The following is a 19,889-nucleotide window of genomic DNA, read 5'->3' as shown; positions in this document are numbered from 1 at the left end:
GTATTCTGCTAACGGCAAAGCAAATGAAAGTGCCCAATGCAAAGAGCTAACGGTATTAAAAAAAAAAAAAAAAAAGAACAAGCTGCATCAAGTGAATATGGTAAACAAAATGAATCATAAAGACAGGAAGAGGAAAGAGTTAACAATAGTAAAACTGCACAGGATACAGCTTTAGTTATGCATAATTAGAAGGCTCCTGGAATCTGAAAACACAAGTATTACCGATTTTCTAGTCTTAGTTTAGCACGTAAAGAAATCCTTAGACATTGCATCACAGGAAATGTTCTCTTCGTGTTTCAAGACAGACTGTCATATTTCAGCTTGAAACTCAATTAGATATTAAAACAATCGCTGTACAAGTACAAGCACTTCTGCCAGGCATTATTAAAATCCAACTGATGAGACACTTGGCCTCCTATTTTCAATAGATAATTCTTCATGCCTGGTTGACTATGTAGCATTGTTTCTTCATTATTATGTTCATGCTTAGTCTTAGAGCATCTTTTTTTTCTTATCTTTTTTCCTGTACCAACAATCAAATACAACTTGGCTGGAGGTACGAGGCTGACACACTCATGACTTCTCAAATTAGAAGAATTCCTCAATTCATTACTATTTAGCAAATTTAAGCGTGTAACTTTAGTTTCTGTTGATACTGCTTTTTTTTAGAAAGTATATTCACACAGCAGACCCAAAAGGAACTAGTTTTCAATATTTTACCAAAGTTACAGCAAGTATGTGAAATTACATTACTCTAATGATCACCAAATAGGCAGTATTATTGAAAGTATATTGAAAATTTTTTGTATATTCTCCTCAACTTTCAAAACAATATCTAATCCTAAGTTATCAATAGAAAAAATAAAATAAAAGGGTTTTTCTGGTCTAATGACTATCTCCTCATGTAAGACTCACCCAGACCAATCAGAACTTGTTAAGATAAATATATTTTCCTTATAGAATTACTGCTGAAAAGCAGAAGATAACTAGGGTGTCATTAAAACCTTCCAATCATAGAAATCAGAGATGGAATATCTTACACCTGCTGCAGATAATGCCTTATTAGAATATGGCTAATATTAAATACTAGACATCACCATCATTTAATTTGGCAGAAAAGCTGGCAACGTTCGTTGAAGGGAGATAAGCTGGGAAAGTCTTAACGCCACAGTTTCAGGGAAGTCATAATACCACAACTTCAGGGCGCCTACACAGTCAATGAGAAAAAGAGACTACTCTAAAAGGGGGAGGCAAAAGAAGGATGCTCAGAACGTCTTTGGGAAAAGCTTCTCTATCAACCACAGAGGAAGCATACAGAGACTAACCGCCCAGTTTAGGTACCAAATCTGGGTAACTGAACTAGGATGTTGTGAATGCCGCTCTGGAAGTGCTTGCATTGCTACAAAGGGTAAACAGAGCTAACAGCACAGATTTTATTCTGGTGCCCGCTCTATGAAGCCAGGGAAAACTATAACATTTTCCACGTACGAAAGGGACAGTACAAGCTGGGGGCTGAGTACAACAAGCTTCTTCCCCTCCTCTTCCCTTGCTCGCACCAGTGAATGAGAACTATAGACAAAAGCTGAAGAAACACACCAAGTACACACTGTATGCCATTTATGACAAGTGGAATATGTATCACTTGAAGATAGCTCCCCAGGATGCTAAAAGAAACAAAAGGCAATTCTAAGTGCAAGTATTTACTTCACTTTTACTTTAAATTACGTTCAGAAGATTTGGGATTTCTAAGAACATTTGCAAATTTCATCAGGTTTCCATATGAAGGCAGAGCCTTCTCCTCAACCAACTCCATCCACATGGTAAAATTCTCAGTGGTTTACAAAAACTTTTTTATCAACTGAGTCTGTATTTCACCACAACACATAAACAAATGAGAGTCTCTTAATTTAATCCCTCATTAACATCAATTTACAGAGGTCTAGTTTTTGCTTCCTAATAACCTACACGAGTTCCCCACTCTGTCATTCCAAGGCCTCCTTTGTCAGGGAAAGCTGATCTTACAGACCATCCCCGTCTTTAAACATCTATCCCTTCCTCTTGGTTGGTTTTCATTGTGTTTAATTCTGCAAAGCATCATAAATGGCTGCTTGAACGGCAGGCTGAGAAAGGCTATGTTACTTCAGGCACTGAGAAGTGAATGCTGTGGACTCAGATTCTCTGGCAAGATTAAAATCACATTTTTACAACACAGACTGCCACTTATTTGCCTAATTCTAGTGATTCTAATTATTCTCCTTTCCTTTCATTTACTTGTGAGGGGAGTTCATACTGTTTACCTGAGGTTAACTTATGTATCTATGATGAAATTCAAAATACCTAAGTTTAGGACCTAAATTCTCTGTGGAGGCACTGCAAGGAAGTATGTACCTCCCTCCAGAGGTCAAATTCAGAGCACAAAAACTAGATAGATGTTTGAAGTCCAGCAATACCGTCATCCTCACATTCAAGCAAAACTAAAGCACAGACACACACATGCAGATGAGAAAACTGCCAGAGTTAGGCACCAAGTTCTTCCTCAGACGTATTTAAATGCCAAGCGATGTTACAAGTAGCAAAAGCAGGGCTGCCTGGAAAGCGTGTGTCCCCTGATGTCCAGGCGAGAGGAATCTCCCCAGGTCCACAAACTCCCTCACAGTGGAAACCTTCCACATTTAAAGTGGCAACAAACTCTCAGCCCTCCTGGGAAATTATTCATCTCTAGTCTCTTTGCAAATGCAGAAATGAAGGTAAGTAAGTGATCTGCACTACTGTGTGAAAAAGACTTCAGACTTTTCACACACACACACTGGTGAAGTGAATTTTGAGTGTATACGGCATGAAGCTATGGGCTACCGTCTTTTAGTTACATTACTGTAGGTGAGAGCCATGAAGTTCACTTCAACAGGCATCCAGGAGACGACAATTTGGCAGAAGGCCACCGCTCCAACCCCTTCCCCTGCAAGGCCACCACAGGACTGGGGCATGGAGACTGCATTGCAGGGAGAAGCTGGCACAGCTGACAAGGCGCAGGACCAGCTCCCACCTATCCCACATTGAACCACGTGAATCTGAGTCGCGGTAGTGGTTTAATGCTCCTCTACCACAGCCGTCCCTCCATGCCTGTGACAGTCCAGAGCTTTGCCATGCCTGAAACCAGGTGAGGCTCACTGGCAATAAGCTAAGAGCCTCCGCGCTGTGCAATCTGACATGGCACGGCTGTACCTCTACAGATTAAGAGGAGCAGGCGGCACAGCCTGCAGCGGTATGTGAGCAAGTATAGATGTCTTACTGAAGTGTGAACACCTCTCCTCATATACACTCACAGTTATAGCTACAGTCAGGGCAAAGATCTTAAAAGTACACGGAGGTGCAGGAAGGACAAAGAAGTAGGATATGCACAACTATACCAGCTAAGGATTGCGGGTGGAAACAGAGGCAAGCACTAACCTTCTGTCTTTTGCTGGGGCAGTTTTCACCTACAAATACTTCACTAAAACCAGCTCAAGCTGTTTTGCAAAATATCATTCTTTGTTGGGACACTAAAGAGCTACAGCTTCTCTTAGCTGCCTTCGAAATACAGACATTTACACATATTTCATTCCAAACACTTGGAGGTACGGGGCCCTCAGTGGAAATCGGGGATGGGATAGAGTTCAGAATTACTGGTGCATTGTGACTCTGCTACAAAGTCAAAGTTTTCATAACTGAAGCACGCTTTAAAAAATAAAATAAAATTCCTTCAACAAATTTAAAATAATTCAACTTGCCAAGAATCTTATGTCACTATTTTTCTTTAATCCAAGAAACAGCATTTACTTAACACTAAAAATTTCTAACTCCAAATGTCAATTTTCTCTCTCCTTTTTCTCAAAAACTGCTTTTGGGGGGAAGGAATTAAAGAAAAAAAAAATCATGTCAAAAAGAGGTAGGAACTTGCTTATAAAATTTAGTAATTCTAAAGATTTATTTAAATAATATACCACCTTATAACGATTGAACTGTTTACAAATTTATACACCTTATTTTAAAATTAATTTTTAAACCTACCTCACGATAAAAGATGAAAACAACACTTCAAGGAATAAGAAATCATAATTTTGTAAACTTTCTGAGTATAACTAAGATTAAAGATAAATAGGACTTGGGCAACAATCACAGAGACAATATTTCATCATTGGTGCAATCCTCTACCAGTGAAATAAAAGATACAGTTCTCAGATTTCTGTACTACAGGATTAGACAACAGAGAAAATAAGTATAATTTGTGAAACTATAAAAGCTTATAAAACATTTCCTTCTATATTTTGAAGTCTTTTTGACTTTCAATAATTTTTTTTTTACTAATTTATTCTTACAAGGCCATCAAAACTCCCTTTTAACAGTCATTTAATATTTAGCTCCTTCCTTCTCTATTCTACTTTGGTATATGACATTCAATATATCAAATTTTGTGACATATTCATTACCCTTTTTTAAAAAAAATCTTAGGAAACAAATGAATAACACACACACACACAAGCTGTTTTTTCCATAGTGCTTGTATGAAAAATTAGAAGTGGCTTTTACTTACTGCATTTATTCTAGACTTTAAAATATTTACATAGCATTAAAGTAATATAATTTGGAAAACACAGATAAAACTGCTCTACACCAAAACAGGTAGAAAATATGATGACAAATTCTGTGGTGTTATTCTAGTCCACTGAAATAGAACCGTTTCGTCAAACACACTGTAAAATAGTAGGAGAGAAGGAAGGGGGGTTTTATCTGGCAAAACAAAACAAAGGATAGATTTTGTAAAGTAACTGCTGGGTAAGTTGCTAAGGACTACTTTGATATGAAAAACTAATGTTTTACCGCATGAATCAATTAACACATTATGTTACTAATGTATTCCTTCATATCAAAATGACTTCAAGCTCTTGAACAAATAACATTTACATTATTTCAGGAAAAATTATGCCAGAAATCTGTTTGTTATCACATTTCTATAAATTATGCCAGCAATCTGTTTGTTATCACATTTCTATAAAGCAATTATTGCATACATTGAAGAAAAGAAGTTTACTCTGACACATTACCACTAAGAATATTTACGGAGAAGGAAAAATGCAGAAGAGGCTTGAACTTAATAATGTAGGGCCATTAATTAGCATCAAATGAAAGAAAAGCAATAAAGCAATTTTGTCACCAATTACTGACAATTTGCCTAAGTACAACCATTAATTTTGGATAATATAACTCCCATAAAATTAAGGGAACAAAACTATTTGAATCAATATCCTTTGCTAGTCTCTTTCCACTAATTTAACTACTTTAAGGAGTATCAAAAGTTTTGAAACCTTTAAACGCCTTAAGAAAAATGGAAAAACATATGGTTATGATTTCCTACCTAAAAGTTGCTGGCTTTTAGTTTGGGGCTTTTTTTCCGCTTTTTTTTTGGACTGAAAATAAGGAAAACTAGGGCGATTAAAATTGTGACTCTTTGGAATTACCACAGTCAAAACATTTGTTTACTTACTTATTTCCTACCATTTTAGAGAGCTTTCATAAAAGGAAGCCTGATTAGCCAGGAATATCAATGTTTAATAGTTTGATTAAGGAATCTCCAGCATTTACTGACACTGCCAATATTAACATCAGGCAGTGACAGGGAATATGAATTATATTTTTGCACTGGGGTATGTTCCTAGCCTTTCCCACCTCCAGTCTCAAGAAAATGACAAAAACCAGCAGCAAACCCCCGTCATTCACGCCCCAGCTCCCATCCCCGGCAGAATTTCCCTGACAGGCAGCATCACCCACTGACTGCCATTGGCGGAAAGCAATGGCCGTGCAGATGTGGCCACAGCAGCCTTGCCTCACGCGTCCTCCCTCTGCCCCAGTGCTGCGCGCCGCTGGCTTCGTAGCACAAGGTCAACCAAGTATACACAATATTTAATCGGTACAGCTACTCAGGAGCAACCTTCCTGAGTGCTGGCAAGCACAAGCGTCCGGCATCAGTGACAGTCTGCGCTAATGTTTTAAACATTAAAAACAGGCGACGTGTCCTAAAGCCAAAGTTTTGCAGAACTCTTCTAAGGCTGGTGACGACTTTTATTAACTAATGTACTTTCTGGAGTGCCTTCTCCCTCGGCACTCGTCTGCGTTCACTCGTCAGGAAACCGGAGCAACCTTTTGATAAATATCGATACGTATTTGGGAAAGAAAATACATGCAGAACACCTCCGTGTCCCCCAAAAAGACTCGTTGAGGAAACTTACAGTGTTTAATCAGCATCCATATCAATTCATAAACCTCGGGTGCTAGAGTACAAATAAACACTCTAAAGGGTTTTAGCCCCAAGGAGATAAGATCTCTCCCTGGGGAGACGGCTAGAAACTGCTCCATTGCCTTTGTGCAGACTAGTGGAATGTGCTTGCTTTTCATTTCGGTCTTTGTGTCTGGCACTCAGGCCTCACAGGCAGTGTCTTAAGCCATGCAGGGTCAGGGCAAACAGAGAACTGCATTCATGGACAGATCAAGTTTATGTGAGAATCTGCTCCTCCTGTGCCCTCAATTTCCATTTGAATTGTTAATAAAATCTCAGCCTGAAAGCACATGATCCCATCAGTGGGGAAGTCATGCAGAGAATCCTCTAGCTCAGAAAAACAAAATTTCTTTATCTTTTTCATCCTCCTCCTACATTCGTGGGAATTATGCCATGTAACCCCCTTCCTAAAGTAACCCCCTCCCCCAGCACAACACCTGATTGCCAGCCCACAGCTTGCACTAAAAAGCAGGGGAGGGGAAAGAAGGGGAGAGAAAGAAGGGAAAAAGATGCACAAACAATGCTCAGCTACAGCAAAATCACAACCACAACAATTGCACCTTCATAGCAGTTTACAGACTCCCAGACACCTTCAGGCAAAAGGAAACACAGATATTTCATTTTTTAAGTTAATTTCCAACAGCTGATAACACTAGCTGCAAGACTTTCCCACAGCTTTATGACACTGCATGAACTACAGGGCCACAGAGATAATAAAAGGTCACACATAAAGGAAAGAACAGAGCCATACCCCAATTAACTTGGTCTCCCCATGCAAAAATTGTACAGGAACAAGAGCCGATATTTGCTGCAGGCATCAGACATGCATCTCCTAACCTTGCCACGGTCTAACTGGGCCTCTTGTTTCTTCTGCCTTTGCTCCTCGCAAACTGTTTTAATATTGAACGCTTTTCAGAGGGATGGGCTGATGAACGAAAACATGAATTTCCTGCTCGCCCTTTAAGGTGGGTTAAAGGGGGTGCTAGTAACCAATTACAGAACAAAAAGCAAGAGAGACTAAAGATTTTACAAACTAGAGGTCTTACAGTTTACACCCTGTTTTCTAACCAAAGTACCCCCCTTTACTCCTTCTTCAGAAACATTTTTTTTTTTTTTTTAGGGACAAAGTATAATACAGTATTCAAGTAAAACCTGTGCGAAATGCAATGACTCAGAGAGATTGCTGCAGTTTTCACTTGTTTTTTAGAGTAGCACATCAGCCCCGGATGAACAATAACTGCACTAAATATACAATGGAATTTAAAATCTTGCGGTTCTGAGTTTTGCGTGCTCCCAGCCCTGGCCTCCGCTCCCTCCTCCTCCTCCTTGACTGGGAAGATGTTTCTGTTTGCAGTAGTTGCTGGAGTGAGAAAAGCTTTATGGAAGCTGTGTCTCTGGGACCAATCCTGCCCAGCACTTCACTCACCAAGGCTGCTGCTTCTGCCTGGTGACCTCTAAGGACTTGCTCCTTGCAGTAAGTACAAACTCCTGGAAAAGCAGATTAGACCTTTGCCTGCCTCTGAACAGGGCTTGACTGAATCATTACTGAGTATCATTAGTAAAAGAATATCATTATTGTGACAGTATCTCGTACTTGAAAGCTAATTACAAAACAATACAGGTATTTGAAGGTTCTGGAGGCCTGGGGGTCTGCTGGTTTGGACTGAGGGGGATCACAGAACCGGGCACAGAATCCATCGTATGTTGTATTCATATCAATAAAAGATATATCGCAGCAGGTGTTGAGGATGGACATTGCTAGTACATGATGAAACTGTTTCTGTTCTAGTCTTGATTTTACACATTTTTAGCTAGAGCTGGTGAAATCGCTCCTTGGGAAACATAACCGATGGATTGAGCCCTTAAATCTGTTCACCATGTGTCTGCAAATAGGTCATGGGTATTATTAATTACTTTGTTAGTCACAAGTCCTTGAGCAGTGTATGCAAACATATTTGACCCTATGACACAATTTTTAACTGACCGATACGAACAATCACTATTCGTTATTCACGATGCGTGACTGGTCACTTAATTCACAAAATTGTGCTCTTTCCCTGATTGGGTAGCCCAACCCATGTAGACAAGAAGGCCTTTTCTGTTTGCTAATTCTCCACAAATGCATGCAACTGCCTAAGGAATCTACTTGCACATCAGTTAAAAGGCTTTGTTCAAATGGGACTTCCAGTGCAACTGTTCTTGCAAATACTTGTTGCAGGTTGGTTTTTTCCGCACAGAATCTGTGACTGGTGAACGTGGCTTTGACTTCACGCTGTGAATACCTGGACAGCTGCAGAGGGAGCAGAGGATGAGTGGATACCTTCATTACACCAATATGTGCACACTCACAGAACACACCGATTGCCGCATGCAATTTACAATTTCAACATATCATCTAACCCTGTGACAGGATGCTTACAGGCTTTCTTGCCCAAATGACCTTCTTTTCTCTCCAGTGCCTGAGTATAAACTCAGAGAACTCCCCTTCCTTTTTTGTACGGTCATCCCCTCCTCATTCAAATACCTCCTTAAAACTCCTTTCTCTTGGACAGCTTATTGATGCTTACTCATATTTTATGGATACAGTGAAAGCTGCCATATCAGAGCACTAAATACAACTGAGAGCGACTGCAGAGCAGAAGAATGTCCTTTCATTAAAGCCAGACCAGAACTGCAATTCAGTGTGCACATGGATGCAGGGGGGAGGAGAACATCATAGCAGGAAGTTGCATAAAAATGACGTATCGCATATATATACACACCTCAGTACAAAGTAGAGTACGTTTCTCACTATTTTTCTTTACCTCTATCTATTTAAAACACATGCCAACTATAACCTCAGCTTAATCTTTTGTACTCTGAGGGAACCTCTGTCAAGACCGATGGAAATAGTGTAGTGAAAGTAGTAGAGAGTCCTCTCATTAGGGTTTTTTTTTTGTCAAAATACCTGTACTTTCTGGACAATTCTTTCCTACATATAATATATATCCTTGGAACTAGCTAAGAATGTGAAGTCCCATCAGTAAATATAAATATTTTCATCTTTTTTTAAATACTCTCATCATTATTCCCCCAAAAGAATGGCAGGGCTAAAATCTGTTGTCTTTACCCAATTTGAAATAACAAATCTTAACAGTTGTAATAGGCTTTTGCCATAAAATAAAGCTAAGAGGAAAGGAGGAGAAAGATGGTAGAAAATTAACCTCATCCTATAAAAAAAGGAAGCTGGAGTAAAATGCAGGTTCCTCCAAATGATCCGGTAAAACTCTCACTTATTTTCTCCTAGGAGATTAAATATGCATCTGGCGTGGCAGATCAAGAAAAAGCATGGTAAAATTCAGCAACTAAACTTGCATCTTCCAAGTTCTAGCTAAATGCCTTGACTAGACAGCCAGCTTTCCTCAATACCTACCTATTTCTACTTTACCTTATATATACATGTTCTACGTACAGTATGTATTCTCTACATGACAGTCTGTGAACTTAAAAAGTTCTGAATACTGAGGTGGTTTTGTTCTTTTTTTTTTTAAATTTAATAGAACACCCTAAATGTCCATATTAATAATGTAATAGAATTATTAGAGTTAATAGGGTTTTTTTACTTTATAGGAATCTGATATCAGTATATTAACAATTAACTTTGGTACTTCATGAATCATTAAACTGTTTTCTATAAAATAGTGAGATTTGCAATGGGTATACCCCAATAAAACATCAACAAGATAAGGCTTGTTCACTCATTTTAAATAATGCCCTTATAATATTCCAATAACATTCTCTAAACTTAACATTAACTGCTATTTTGTCAGGTATCAAGCTGACAAACAAAACACATCCATTCTTAAGGATCTGAGTGTAACCAAAGCACATAGTCAACAGACTTCCCTTTCAACAACATCTAAAGCTCTAAGCAAATATACACAGGAACAACAATGCTACGTAACTCCTCTCTTCTTAAAGCACACTTTTTTCCTGTCTCAAGTGTATACAGAAGCAAATTAGACTTTACATGAAGTGGTTGTGAATTTTTATGAGTTTTCGAAAGCTGATAATTCAGCATGCAACAAAGCCAGAACTACCTATCTAGGTCATCCTGATCTCAACCGGTGTGGCCCATTGCTAACTTGTCCTTACATGGGCTTGCTAACTGTGCCAGATTATATGCTGTATATATATAATGTAAACAATGTGATGGAGGAAGTGGATTTAAAATACTAATTTATGTAAATTTGAACACAGTTCTCTTGAAATGAGATTACAAACTTAGTTAAATCATACTTCCACCTTCCCTCTGGCAAGGGTGTATCTTTGAATATCAAAACCACAGCTACACAAGCTTTTTGTTTTTATTTAATTAATCAATATAAAATATTTCTCATCAGAGAAATAACATCTGCATTTCTTTGAGTTCTGTCAGTAAAAACACAGTAACTTTTGCTTTTAAAGTGGTGCTCATGAAAACAAACTTTTACATGCTACATGGTGCATTTTAAAATACTTCACTTACCAAAATTTACATTGATGAAATTAGGATTAGATTTTAAGGTTTTTCATTCTTCTAGAAATATTCTACTTTACTTTCTGTTTAAAGATGGAAAAAAAGATCTTCTTATTAGTCCCCTACATACAAGGGGGCATTTAGATAAATGTTCAACAGCAGATACAACAGAATTTTTTTTTTCTAACATGTTTTAAGTATGTCCAAAACCCAGGATCTTATTTTATTAATTCTAGAAGCCCTTTAAAATACCTAGAGGACAGTTAGTGGTGAAAAGCCAGGGGAAAACCAATACCAATGCATCTGTGAAGATGCCAGTCACCATCCTAGCTTGCACAGTCTCTTCAGCTAGCTCAAGCACTGCCAGCCAGCCCAAAGTTGCAGAGGTATAAACCAAGAAAACCCAAAAAGACAAAGTGAGCAAGCAAAATACCCATGTTACTCCTTCCTATTCTTCCTGTCAGCTGCAGGACTGCCCAGGGTAGGAGGAGCAAAGGAGAGCAAACAAGCCTGCTCATGAGCTCTCTCATCACTGCCTCTGAAGAGCAGGGTCCTCCTACGCATAAATTGAGCCTCTCTGCTCCAACAATCTGATTAAAATTGGGTATCTCTATTTCAGTGGCGATGTCCAGTATCTCTGATGTAATGGGCAGCTTCATCTGATATGACTTAGGTCTGGTTTAACAAGTGAGCTTTCAGGGATGGATACGACTAACAACTTTATCAGCTTTTTCATTTTCTCAGATGTCTTTCCCCCTCCTCTGTTGCGGATGGTGAGGCCCTGCACGTTTAATTTATCAATCATATGCTTGCACAGCAAACAACGGCATAAGCTTCTGCTGGCATTTACCTATTTTAGCTTAATCTAGCAAGCATGGATGGCAGTGGCAGAAAAGACAGAAAGGCATAGCTTTGGCACCTGTGCTGACAGCTTCTGAGGTGTCCCAGGCACACCTTGATTGTGTTTCCCTTGATACTGTTCTCCAGCTTGGCTAGGTGTAGCTAGCCATGAGTCTGCTACATAAGCTGTTAGACTTACTCCTTTTTCCCTAAACAATTACCTTCTAGAACAATTGACAAAACACAATGCACTGTTTCTTTCAAGTCACACACCTTCATATTTTCCAGGCTCTCCAATACTTCTGTGTCCCAACAGCTAAAGAATCTGAATACGAAGGTCTACATTTCCAATAACATGGCAGTATATTTTCCTGGAGGTTTTGGGGGGAGAACATCCCAACGAAAAAAAAAATTGGAACAAAATCAGAAATCTAAGTTTAGTTCAAGCATCTAATAACTACTTAGTTCAATATATTACATACCTATTTATCCTTGACGATCTGGACCTTGTTGACAACAAAAAAGCTTGAAAGGTTTAATTTTGAAAGATACACATCTGGCACATGATAACTTCCTACTCTCAGAGGCCCTATGTGATTTTTAACTTCTGCTATGCTGACAAAGCAAGATTGGAAATCTGGGAGGGTGTAAGGAATACATCCTCAATAGCGGAGCTTAGTGTTCCCCAGTTTTTAAAACTCTTTCCAAAGTGCAAGGCAGTTCTGCATTTTCTGTGATGTATTACATAAAGTATTTTCAAATTAGCTCGTTAAATTATCTCAAAATTATCTCAAAATTATCAGCTAAAATCAATATACATTTACAGTGAACGGTGACAGATCTGGGATACAAGGATAAGGACAAACAGCAAATGCCCAGAGCTGGTTTTCCGAAGTATGAAAGAGAAGCACAGGGCAGTTGAGTGGTTATCATCTGAGACAGCTGATATAGCAAGAGGTTAGGAGATTACTGAGAAAGCGGGTCCTGCAACATCTGATGGTCCGCAAGTAAGCAGATGTCATATCTTCTACATATAACTCCTATTTAGGTGAATATGGTGGGTGCTCAACTCACAAGGGGTGACTTGCTGCAGCAAAATGTTAGAGTCCTGGTTTTCACATGTAGAGGAATACTACAGTTTCTGACATAACAAACCTAACATAGGAGACAGCAGACCCTGGAAAAGAGACTTGGGCTTATTCCCGCTGGATGCTGCTCTATGGCCAACTTCTGGTTTGTCTCCAGCTGTCTCCTGGGTCAGCAGGCACCACAGCAGCCACTACCAATTGAAGGGATTGATTCCCGCTCCCTGGCCGCAGCTCCGCTGGAGGTGAGAAAATCCTGCCAAGCTGCAGGGATGCTTATCATGGCTAAACGCATGATCCTGGGCAGCTTTCTATCACAGGGCTCTTTAAGGTTACTGGCAGGGATCAACTTCGCAATTCATCTTTGGGGACATCTTCAGGAATCTCTTCTCATGAAGTATCTGAAGGAATTTCTGTGATAGCAGAAGCTCTACAAACCTATGATTAAGGCAGTAGTGAGTGAAGTTAGTGCAACTAATCAAAATTGGATTCAAAAGGTACAGTAGGAAGCAAGATTAGGTGATAAATCACTTTTTATTGCAAATTTTAAAAAGGAAAAGAAAGAAAGAAAGAAAAATTCAATAAAATGGTCCAGCTAGCCAAAAGCTCAAGCAAACAGGAGCAATAGTTCAAGAAATGGTTGCATCCAAATTGCATAAGTCAAACAAGGGCATAAATCTGAGAAGTTAAAGTAAATAAATGTGAATAAAAGTACATAACATTTTTAAATTAAATCAGAAAATCCTGTGTTAATTCTGAAGGGAAAAGTGTGTGCCAGAATATTGAGTTATACATTGCTTTATTGAAGAGTAGGTCAAGATCTTATCAGCTCTATTATGAGGAATGTCAATAAAAGGCTGTGCGATGATAAAATGTTTAATTAAAAATGAACATTGTGCAACATATGAACTCTTCATATTATACAGAAAAAGGAGTCAAATGTATTATGTTCTTCAAGTTACAAATTGCACTGAATCATTTTCCCTCCATCAAACATTCTTATCACTATGAAATCTTGTATAAAAATAGATTTATTTATATTGGCTCCTTTACAAATTAGTTTAAGATTATCTACCTCCAGGGTACTTCAAATACTTTGAAAATCTGGGACAACCCTGATGAAAAGAACACTAGGGTCTTGTTTTCTTGGTATTATTCGAGTTGAATAAGTGGTATGCTTTGGCAAGTTAATTAACAAAGCAAAGGCTTAATACTGACTCAGTGTGTTGATCAAAAAGTAACAGGAACTAGCAAGATTAAATATTTTGGTTTATTAGTTATATAATAGACATGCATACAACATCACTATCCTAAAGATCTCTAACAACTCAATAGAGAAGGTAACAAATTATGACACCGGGAAGAACACGCAGAATTAAATGCAGTAATACCCATGGCAGACAGACATCATGTTTCCTCCCTGGTGAAAATAATCTTATCCCCCCACCCCCACTGCAATGCTAACCATCTGAAACAAGACGAAGTGCCAATGCAAGGATACTTATCTATGGGGGTAATGTCTCAGTGAGGGACTTCAAGCTGAAAAGTATGGTTTATACATAGTTTTAAAGGAATGAAGCGAAATGCAGGGAGCATGAAATGGTAAATTAGCACCATAGGACTAGGCAATAAATAGCTTAATACTTTCACAGCCTTCCCTCCTGGCATAACGTTGTATAACAAAGCATAACAAGAGCATTCTTATGGACACTTTGGCCTGAACGTGTAGAAGAGAAGATTTTTTAAATATCTCTACCAATCAGCTTCAAACCCCCAACATAAGCAGACACATGTGCATACATACGCATATGCACATATACATTGCACAAACATTTTACGGCTGTAATTCTAAAGACCCAGCCCGAACTGGGAGGGATTTTTAATTAAAAACATTGTAAGTTTCCTAAAACAACATCCACCACTAGAATGGAACTTCCAACAGGAGCTGATGAATGAGCTTCATGAACCTGAGATACTGAAACGGAGAAATCAAATAAGATGTCAGATGAGAGCACACCCAGCAATTTACATCTGTCCCTTTTTTCAAAACAATTAATACTTGCATTAAGAAAATAACCCAGAGTTAGATAAAGCTTTGATGTAGCATTCATCTTTTTGACCATCAAAATTTAGCTCCATATGTCACATACCAATTTTAATATAGTTATGCTTACTCTATACAGTGAGTGGAATACAGTAGAGCAAAGAGCAGATAAAAAGCACATCAGCTGATATGAAAGATAAATTATGTACAAAATAAGAATTCTGATGCCCTTTAGTAGAAGGTTTTGTAAGGTATGAATGACCTGTGGGCGATACACGCTCCAACTGCAGGAGTGTGAAAGAGTCTATTATTAAAGCAAGAATAATACTTAAGAACAACTTTTCACCCATGGGCAAAAATAAGCTTATCAAATCAAAACAGTTGGTAAAGGGAAATCCACAATACGCTCAAGGCAAGAGTTTGCAATCGTAGAAACTGGCGATATTAAAGAGCTATTAAGTGATCTAGTCTTTCCTCTCAGACTTAAGCCTTGTTTCTTGCAGTCCATTTTATAGCCTTCAACAAGCAGAATAGTTTTATATTGTATCTTACCTGTAGGATTGCCACCCTATCCTTTGGGAAATTATTCTGAAGTCCTTTCTCTCTTTTTATCAGATAGTATTTCCTGAGAGTCAGTCTATAATTATCCCTAACAATACTGTCATATAATATAAGGATAGAAAAATATAGGTATAGAAACGTGTTTTTCTTCGAGCAGATCCCCCAAATCAAGTACAAATAAACTTCAATAAGAGAGAATTATTACCTAAGAAGTAGATTTGGTAGTAATATTAAAAACTAAGTCCTCAGAGGAGGTCTAGTTAGAGGCATGAATAGAACAAATCCTTCACCGGGAGCCAGCAGAGATTCCCAGGGTCATGGCCTAGCTGAAGTTAAGAGAAAAACTCCTACTGATTTCAATGGGGCCGGGATATCGTCCCCATATTTTATTCATAGTGTATCATCATAAATGGAAACTACAAATGAAGCATCATGAAGTGAGGTGACTATAATTCATAATGTTTTCTTCCACTGTAATAGCCAAGACCTCTCCCTGAACTCCAAGGGAGGCAAATTAGTTCCACATGTCAGACACCAACCGTAATACTTTCCCTTACACTTGGTACACAATGAGGGGATGCAGTACAGCATACAGCAATTAATACATTTCTTTTTGTGAAATAATGCATGACAGAACAACTCAGAAAAGATGTCGCTCACTCGAAAGTGGTGAGTTGCTAGCCCATGAAAAGTAGAAGTAGGAAAAGCAATCAATGGAAAATAAGATAAATTAAGCCCACCTAGTGTCTTACATCTTCCTAGCGGTTGCCTTACTTGCTTCATTTCAACTCTTTTTTCCTTGCAGGTCTCCAGGTACTCCCACTTACAACATCACCTCTGAATCTGGGATTATAATCAGTCTGAATCAGGTCAGGTTGTACGGTTCCCTGCAATAGAAATCTAACGTAAAGGGTAGGACTGCTAAGCTAAGCAACTAGTGCATTTTGCATACCCTACAGTATCCTGCCAAGGGCTCAGCTGCCATTCCAGATGGTTGTGGGTCTATTGCAGGTTTTGTGTCATATTTACCAGTCCCATGTTTAAGTAACAAACTCTCACCTCAATATGTCTTTTACCAGTGAGAAAATAGTAAACGAGAACCAATGCCTTTAGGCAGTATCTATTCATTGCACCGCACTTTGACCGGAGATGATGCGCATAAATAATATGCAAATGTTTCTCAAAATCACTCTCATTAAACCATTCTATTAGGAAATAACCTCGGCTACAGAGCGCTAATTAAGATATGCTATTTCTGACAACACATGCACAGGGACTACAGAGTATACTTGTAGTCACAGGTAACAGTCACAACATCCCAAGAATGCTTTGGAACACAACTGTGAGACTAATGAAAGCTCATAGAACATTGTAGCCCAGTATAACACCTGGATGCATTAATAGCTCTGTTCGGTAGATACTAACACAGAGGATGCCACCAAAACCAATGACAAGTCAAGGTGAAGTGAAACATGGATCCAGCACAATACTCTACTTTCACAGCTGCACCTCTCCATTGTCATACTTCTACAATTACCCTATAGCACTTCTTCAGGGTTTGCTAATCAAAGGGTCCTCTCCAAGCAAAAGTCTCTTTCCCAGTTTCCCCAGTTCTAAGCTTTTCATATACACTTTTTTGCTTTCCTAGCTCCAGTTTGCTCTAACCCATTTTTGCAGCACCATGTTGAAGAAAGACCGTATGCACTTGATTCTTCTGCTGCAATTTCAATAGTCTTTAAAACTACAAGTAATTACTGTTGTCCATTATAGAAATCACTGATATTACAGACACTATTTTTTCTCACAACCAATGATAGGAATTAAAATATATCCTTTTATTTCCTAGTTTCTGTTGCTGATCTTGAATGGTGGGTTTTGCTGCAGTGCAATGGTGATACCTTGAAAATACTTTCTGCCAGTAATTTTAGAGGTTCAACCAAGTAATAGCAGCAATAGCTGTGAGGTCGGTAACATTTCTCCAAAATTTAGAAGACTAAAAATACCTGTTTGACTTCATTTATATTAAATAGAAAGGTAATTATGAAGAACTTCATCAAGCTGTGCCCTTGTGGAAAAGAAAGAAACCTACCTTATTCCAAGAAACCTCTTCCATTTGCCAGTACTACTCAGTGCTGCATGTGGCATCACCAGAAGAATAGGGCATCACACCAGACAGAAGCTGACATCTACAGAAAATGTTACTTTCCAGGCCTGTAACATGAAGACAATGCACAGTTCTTTCAGAAACAATGACTCTGTAAAAACATTGTACTGTGTAATTCTAAGAAAGATTATCGTTGTTCAATTCATCCCTATTAAGTCTGATGTTTTACAAGGGGAAAAAAAAAAAAAGACTTCACCACTCCTCAATCTTGCAAACTCAACTTGACATCTAGAGTTCAAGCTATGTTTTTAAGGGTTATGCATCATCATCAGTAAACTTGATCCAGTTTATAAATATAACAAAGTGCCTTTCTTTGAAAAACTTATTTTCACCATTTAGAAGTAAAGACCCTGTTACTTTGGTTTATGAGCTTTCCTGTATTTGCCAAATATCCAGTATACAATAGAATGTTGAATACCATGGTAACCGTTTCAAAATATGCAGTAATTGTAGAAGTGTGAAGATAAGCATTGTAGTATTAGACATAAGTGAACTAAAGAGGTCTATCTATGTCAAATTGAAGGTCATATTATTGGAATTTCATTAATTTTTCTGATAATGCATCACCCAAAGTGGAAACTAACTTCTGCTCCTAAATCCCCATGGACTTGTATACAACCAATATGAACAGGCACAGGAAGGGGAAATGGAGGAGGAGTTGATTATTAAAGAAGAAGCTGAGACCACAAAGAATACAAACCCTGTTAAAAAAATATATAAAATTTATAAACATTATTTTCAGGCATTCTCTTTTCACAGTCATCAGCAGATTTTGAGCCAAATTCAAGACAGTTTGTAAACATGCGCAACTTCAATAGAGTGGCAATCAAGTTTACAAGAGACTAATTTAATCCTTTATTGTATAAAGTACCAATGACTTCATATATCCCTTACCCTCTCTGTTTGGAGTAGCAGAACCTCACAAGCACTCTGTTTTAACTAAAGGTATGCAGACCACAGTTAAGGTATATCATTTTAAGGCAAGAAGAATATGTCTTGTAACAAAGTGTCTTTCTAGTTTGAAGTTCTTTTAGTGACTGAAGACAGAAAATAAATATTTTCAGTATTTTGTTCTAAGTTGTTTGTAAACCAAGTGCCTACCTGCAGAATGCAAATAAAATATTTTCCTTATAATTGATGTATCCAATAATTAAATAATTATTTCTCCAAGGAAAGTTTCTTTTTCAATTGAAAGTAATATGTATTTTAGGTACACAAAAATACAAAGCAATTGATCCCAATATAGTATACATCCCTTTCACTAACCTCAAGTGTTGAATTATGTCTATGTGTTTATCATGTCTGGGTATCTACTTATAAGGATACATATACGATTACATGACTAAACCTCAAAAGACCCATGGTTCAAAATGTCAGCCTTGCGTATACTGTAGATGAGTAGGTCCAAAGGAGAAAACAAGCTTGGCATGCTTCTTATTGGTTTTCTTTACTAGCATACACAGAAATCCCCACAGGCGAAGCCATGCACAGGTAAATTTATTGGGTTTCAGCTACTTTTTTGCATAACATTGTTAACCCTTGAAACACAGATTTTAATGCAGTCAGGTGCTGGCATTGTTGTTTTGTTATGCGGCTTACGGAATAAATTGAAAATTCAGTCCCTCAACTGGCAGCCATTCAATACAAAACTCAATAGTTGTACCACAATATGGCAGCCTCCTTCACTTCACATAGTTTCAACCTGGTGAGAAAAGAGTGTATAACTATGTACCATAAAGAAAAAAACACATACTGAATACCTCTACAACTACTTTGCATAACACGATGTCCCTATTCACTTTCACAGTGATAGTCAACCTTAGTAACAGGCATAGGAGAATAACCTGAAACATGTACTACTGCCCTAAAAAAAAAATCAGAGCTTTCAGGGGATAAACATTTACGCAGGATGCTTGATACAAATTCATCTGTGTCAAGGAACTCTGGTCAGATCTACTTTAAATAAGCTGAAACAGGGTCCCACCAGCACTCTTTACTTCATAGCTGAGCAAACTTGGCATTTAATATATAAATGATGAAGACAAAATATCAAAGTCCATAGAATAAGAAATTATAAGGTATGTTCAAAATTATAAAGTGTAAGTCTTTAATAAGGGACTATAGCACACCTGTCTCAAATCAACATCTTGTGGAGGGTCAGAAGTAGAGCTATAATGGAAATCAAAATTTTTGTTCCTAAAGCAAAACCAAACCGAACTCTGTGAGAGACAACAGAGCTTATAGGAGAGGAAAAAAATACCAAAACAAAATCTTACGATACTGAGACATTATACGCTAAATGCTATCACAGTTCTTCTCTTGGATAAGGAATGACAATAACCTCTTATTTAAGGTAAGTGTAATAGGAACAAATTACCATGACATAT

The 19,889-nt window shown here is 38.0% G+C and overlaps 1 long non-coding RNA gene across 1 annotated transcript in view; it reads right to left on the bottom strand.

Moving 5' to 3' along the window:
- Window positions 1-17,539, bottom strand: part of LOC143167147 (uncharacterized) — a 190,216-nt gene extending 172,677 nt beyond the window's left edge. The window contains exon 1 of the long non-coding RNA XR_012996504.1: window positions 17,428-17,539. This is a non-coding gene — a long non-coding RNA (uncharacterized LOC143167147). The remainder of the gene's footprint in view (window positions 1-17,427) is intronic.
- Between the last annotated feature and the right edge of the window lie 2,350 nt (window positions 17,540-19,889).

This window comes from Aptenodytes patagonicus, chromosome 1 (assembly GCF_965638725.1).
Source record: "Aptenodytes patagonicus chromosome 1, bAptPat1.pri.cur, whole genome shotgun sequence".
Classification (NCBI taxonomy): domain Eukaryota; kingdom Metazoa; phylum Chordata; class Aves; order Sphenisciformes; family Spheniscidae; genus Aptenodytes; species Aptenodytes patagonicus.
This window is presented reverse-complemented; position numbering and strand designations above follow the sequence as displayed.